Below are 6,192 nucleotides of genomic sequence, written 5' to 3'. Positions count from 1 at the left end.
ACTCTGATATGATTTGTGGCACGTCACTTGTGGATTCTCAGTCTCGTTGTTCGTAAAATGAAGTGATTTCTATGACTCAACAAACATGGAAAGTCTATTGATGTCAAGAAACAGAAAAGAGTTATTAGCTCACAGCTTTCATCCCCTATCAGCCCTTAAAAACAATGTATATCAATAAAAAATAGACAGAGGAAGTCTCTTTTCTGTTTTCTTTTCAGACAAATTATGATGACTAACATCTAGTGGGTCCTCCATCCTGACAATCCAATTATTCAAGAAGGAAGCTCCACATAGAGTGGAATAAAAACCCAAAACAGAAGTCACAGTACATTTTCATGTCACCAGTTCTTAGGTGCTCCCCACCCCCTTCTTTCAACCTCAGAACTTATCAGAGGAAGGATTTTCTCCAGAGCCAACGTCTGCATAGACTTTCTCAAACTGACTGAGGAGAGCACCTGCACTGGCTGACAGGAAGGCCTCATCATCTGCTCTCAACTTCCCTCCAAGTTTCCCGAGAGCTGTTAGTACCTCCGCTTTCTGTTGAGTGTACACATCTCTTTCCAGCTTCCTTACCATCAGATCTCCATCCATCTCTGCTAAGCTTCCCTGGAGCTGACCTTTCTGTTCCTTTGCAAACAGTCTGATGACCTCCGGGGTTTAAAGGCCTGGCTGATGGCTGCCTGAGTAGCCACTTGCATTCCACTTAGTTTAGCCACCAGAGTCCTATTTCCTGACAGAATTTTCTTCAGTGAATCATTTCAAATTCACTTTGCTGCTCCAGAGTTTCCTCATATTCATCTGTGTCAAGTTCCTCTCTGCGATCCTCTAGATCTTCTAATTACTGCATTAGTCTATCCACCTGTTCTAAATTCTGCTTTAGTTTGCTTGTTTCGGTCTTTCCTCTGGAAGCCATTTTTTATCTCAATCTAGAACAATAAGCCTGCCTACTTAGCACTCAGAACTCTGCACGGTGCTGACCAGTCTTAAACTGCACAGACTGCCAGCTCTCAAAGTTCCAACTGTCTTCACTTTAAGGAAACCAAAATTGTTCACCAATAATACAGGAGGGTCAAAGTTTATATCACCTTCTTATATCCACAGGACCACTGCTTGCCTCCAGATGGCTCATCGATACGCCAGAAAATGTCTCTTTATCCATGTATATTACTTAACAATTGGTGCAGACAGGACTACCATTTAGGAATTCTTAATTTAATAAGAGGCCCCATTTTTATTTCTCCAATATATATTTGATTAAGAAATTATAGCTTATAAAAGTTGGCGTCATAAGTGTTTCCATCGAACATGGCATTTTAGTGCTTTTTAGCATAATCTGCTTTCTCCAAACAAAAGCTTTAAATTTCTACATAGAATAAAGTTTAAAACTAGGATTTATAAAGCCTATATATGATGAATTTTAGTCTCTGTTTTTAACAAATATGCATATTTGGACATAAGTACATCTAAATGTTGGAAAATGGTTTATTGCTAAAGGATAGTGACTACTGCATTCCTTTACATCAAGCAGTAGAACCCTTTTAACGACATGGTACACAGGCACATTTCAGTATAAATATATTAGTATGATCAAACCAACTGAATGCAAGAGGTACCCTTGCACATCAAGAGTTAGAGGAGAGGCTGGCAACTTTACAAAAATAAATGAATAAATCAAAGAGATATTGGTAAAGTACTGGCAAAAGGGCAGAGGTACAGAAGAGAGTAAGAAGGTAATTGGGGTTTCTGGTAAAACACCTTCATTTATTAGTGAGGGGGAATGTGCTGAAGACATTGTTTACTTACAAATAGTACAGTATGCGTCATTCTGTGTTATAAGTCACTTGAGGTAGACATACATAATGTGTATGGAGAAGAAATGAAGTCATGTTCAAATTAGTAATAAATCTAGAGCAGTGCTTTAATTCGTTCATGCTGTTAAAACAAAATAAAACTAAGTGTGTAGCTTAAACACTACAGAAGTGTTTTGCTCACATCACTGGTGACTTGGAAATCACCCATCAAGACAGCAATAAGCTTGATATTTCCTGATGCTTAGGGAGTGCCTCTACATGGGTTTACATGGAGTAAGGGGCACTTGGCGGGGAAGGGGGGTTTTCTTCTATAAGCTCACTAATCACATCCACCAGGATTCTCTTTTATAGCAGACAGCCTATGGTTGGCTGAGAGGAAATTCCAGACCAGGCACAGTTATGGAAGAAGGGATGTTTATTGAAGCTTCAACATCCAGCAGAAGATTCCTAAAGGCATAAGAAGTTGACCTGCTTTCACAGGACCAAACACAGAGAGGGAAGCACAGGCCCAAAACCAAAGGCCACACAGCACAATACACTTCAGGAACTCTAGCTAGCACACTTTGCATATCTTTAGATGGGTATCTCAAACCCATCACCACACATTAAGATCTACCCAGTGGCATCATCTCCAGACAGGTGGTTGCACATGCAAACTACAAACTAATAAAACACTGAATATATTGGGGGCCATCTATTCAAACTACCACAGGCCTTATCTTGACCAAATCACCCTGCAAAAGCTTGCATCCCAGTACTCTCGCATTAAAGCTAAGTTTCACCATATGAATTTGGGGGGTGAGCACAAATATTCAGTGCATTGCTAAAGACATATGTCATCTTTCATCTAGAAGGAATCAGCCCCGACTTCAAAAAGCTGTTTTCCATTATGTAACACTGCATGGTACTACCTGCTGTCTGGCTTCACTACTGATAAACACTGCCTTTGTTTTATTTATTTTGTTTTATTTTTATTTCATTTCGTTATTTCATTTTATTTAAGGTTATTGCCTTGAAAAGTAAAGGAAATTTAAGACAACATCCAGAACTTCAATGGAAAAGGGTATGGAAAAACAACATACTTTGCTTATGTGAGCTGGCCTTTGAGTTTGAGTTTCCATTTGTTTTTTGTCCTCCACAGTAGTCAGCCAGTATTAATGAGCTCAGCCCTCAGCAAGGTGCCCTCATTACCATACATTTTCTGAAAAGCTTCCAATTGGAATAAATAACTTGGACTCCAGAGCCAAAATTCCCTGAGTCTGAACTGACAAAAATTTGAAACAATAAAATATGGACTATGGAGGAAAAGACAAAACAAGATAATTTGGTTAACAATCCTCGGGTGATCAGTAAGTCTAAGATTTTCAGGTAACCAACATTATTTAACAAAGATCACTTATATTTTAGTGTGACATTGGAGTTGAGCTATTTTTTTTTTGTTCATATAATTTTTCACAGGTAAACATAATTCAAAAGTCATTCTCAAAACAAATAATCCTACAAAACTCCAGTTGGATTTGAACATATAATTTATCTTGAAAATATACAGGGGACAGTAGTTACCTCATGAAAGAAGAGAGAAAAAATAACTAAGCTTTCCAATAGAAACACTTACTTTTTAAACTCCAAATACCAGGAAAAGAGTTGACGTTTTCACATGTTTACAGAGAAGTTAAAACCCAATGCTATTAGGAAGGGCTATGATTTGTAGGTGGGGCTTTCTAAAAGTGTGAACAGTGAAGAGACAAAAGGCAGATCCCAGCTTTTGTTAAGGGACTGCTACGTGCAAAGGCTTTAGATACTCAACCTTACAGGATCTATGTTGCAGAGTTAGACACTCCAACTAAGTTAAAAGTCAAGACTCATAGAACAGAAATAAGTTATGCATGTGATATGAGTGACAAACACTTTGGTAGTTTTAATTACGTATCCCCCATAAACTCATGTGTTCTGAGTGCTGATAGAACCCTAGCTGATAGAACTTGGGTGACTGGACCTTGCTAGAGGAGGTGTGTTGTTGGTGACAGGCTTATGGGTGTGACAGCCAGCTTCTCCTTGCCACTATTTAACAGATTCTGCTGCTGTTGTTCTCCTGATATTGGCCATGAGGTGATGTTCAATCTCTGTTCAACCTGTGGTTTTTCCTGCCATTATGGAGCCTCTCCTTGATTCTGTAAGCCAAAGTCAACCCTTTCTCCCACAATGTACTTTTAATTTAAGTGCTTTGTGCAGCAACAAGAAGGTAACTTAAGCAACTGCACTATAACCCAGAAGCCAATGCTGTAGTGGCAAGTAGGCAGCTATTTCCTGCCCAGCATGCTTCTTGAATTTTAGATTCCATTTTAAAATATTGATTCACATTTTAACCTATATTTCAAGATTGCTATATTTTGGGCTGACTTAAAATAATTCATTCCATCACTCAGTCACACAGCAATGTGATACCTTTGTTAAATAGACATGAATTAACTTGATTGTTAGGCATATGTGAAAAGAATATAGGTAAAGTTACTAAAAAGTTAAACAGAAAAACCACATAATGGAAAATTTGAAGCAAGAATGTCATTCTTAAGTATTATTTTAAAAATCGGCTGATGTAGAAAAAAATACACAGCTTCATGTCCCTGGTATGAAAAATAAGCACTTAGGGCTAATAGCTATGCCTTCTTTATAATTATTTACTACATTAATATACCTACTTTAAAGTTCATGAGATGAACCACAAATATTCAGTCAATTTTCAGAATCCTACACACAGTAATTTCCAAAGTTTTATTCAAGCCTGTACCTGCCAGGTTCAACAACTTGTTCATGATTACGGTGACAATGTATTTAAAACTTCAATGTGCTGAATCATTTAGAAAGTATAGTAAGGATTTGCACTGCTAATCTGTTTCCCAAGATTATTTTGCTTCTGTCAGTGCAGTATATGTTCTGGAACATGCATTGTTTGTTGGCAAACATTTTGTAGCAGAAGGTCTGAAAACCTGACTCTATTTATATGTAGTAGAAAATGGTGAAAGTATTAAAAAAGAAACAGTTACTGTACACAGGGCTCAAATTCTATATTAGTCAACAGCAAGGTAGACCAAAATCCAGTTCTCTATATCCCTTGGCAAATTGTATAAGACAGATTCCAGTGTCTGAGGAAAAATAATAAAAGCACAAATAAAAATTGCACAGCACTGTCTATGAAGGTTAGACAAATTCATGAGAGGCAGCCAGGCAAACAATTCTTCCAGTAGATATAGGTAAGGAGTATCAATTATTTAACCAAGTCACCCTGCTTCTGGCTGATAAAATATTGCATCAAAATTAGAGTATTTCAAAGATTTAGCTACAACTCACCAAGGCTGTGGAGATTGCTCAGGGGCCAAAAGCAGTTGATTACAAGCCTGATAATGCATATTCAATCCTCAGCACCCACAAAGTACCACAGGGGTGAGTAATCCCGACATACCTGCAGCAGTGACGAGCACCACTGGAGAATGCAGAAGCTCAGAGGCAACAGACTCTGGGGACAGGAAATGATGGCGCCAACATACGGTGTGTTCATACACAGTTTCTACTTAATTAAAAAAGTGGAGAAAAACAATTCCACTACTTTGGGGACCAAGCTTTCCACATTTTAAAAAAAAAATAGAAGCACCTTTTTTTGCCAGGTGTGGTGGCACACTCTAATCCCAGCACTCAGGAGGCTGAAGTAGGAGGATTGCTATGAGTTCAAGGCCACCCTGAGACTGTATAGTGAATCCCAGGTGAGCATGGGGTAGATTGAGACCTTACCTTGAAAAACCAAAATAAACAAATAAATAAATAAAACAAAAAGAAGAAGAAGAAGAAAGGAACTGATTTGACTTTTGTTCTGTATATTTACTTGAAGTATGCATTAAGACATTTCTACATGCCCGGCTTTATTTCTCTTTCTGATAGAACAAAATTAAGTAAGTAAATAAATAAATGTGAAAGTAAACCTGGAAAAGCCTCACAAAGAAATTTTATCCTTTATTAAGCTGCTAGTATGGGCAGGATACCTGGCATGTGTGATGGTTACTTTGGTCTTCAGCAACTCCAGGATGTCTAGGCACCATGTCCTACAAATGCAGTCACACTGAACTGATACATGCATAAACTGTATTTGCCATGGTTGTAAAGGCCCCAAATGATATTTGGTATGGCACAAAACCCCAACTAATCGATAAGAAACCCAGCTAATATTGGCTTGCACTCTATTCCCAACTAGCCAATGTGTTTCTAAATTAGCAATTTGGAGTGATGACAAAGGTAAACATTTCTACTTGGTTTTGCTGAGAGCAAATTAAGCATATCAACACAGGAAGATTGCAAGGCATTGATAGGAAAGAAGAATAATTTATTTTTA

The 6,192-nt window shown here is 38.0% G+C and overlaps 1 pseudogene; it reads right to left on the bottom strand.

Annotated features, from left to right (window-relative positions):
* Window positions 1-338: 338 nt before the first annotated feature.
* On the bottom strand, window positions 339-920 carry LOC101594820 (annotated as a pseudogene).
* Window positions 921-6,192: the final 5,272 nt, after the last annotated feature.

Source organism: Jaculus jaculus, chromosome 16 (genome assembly GCF_020740685.1).
Source record: "Jaculus jaculus isolate mJacJac1 chromosome 16, mJacJac1.mat.Y.cur, whole genome shotgun sequence".
NCBI classification, from domain to species: domain Eukaryota; kingdom Metazoa; phylum Chordata; class Mammalia; order Rodentia; family Dipodidae; genus Jaculus; species Jaculus jaculus.
Note: the sequence above shows the minus strand (reverse complement) of the source record. Positions and strands in the feature narration are given on the sequence as shown.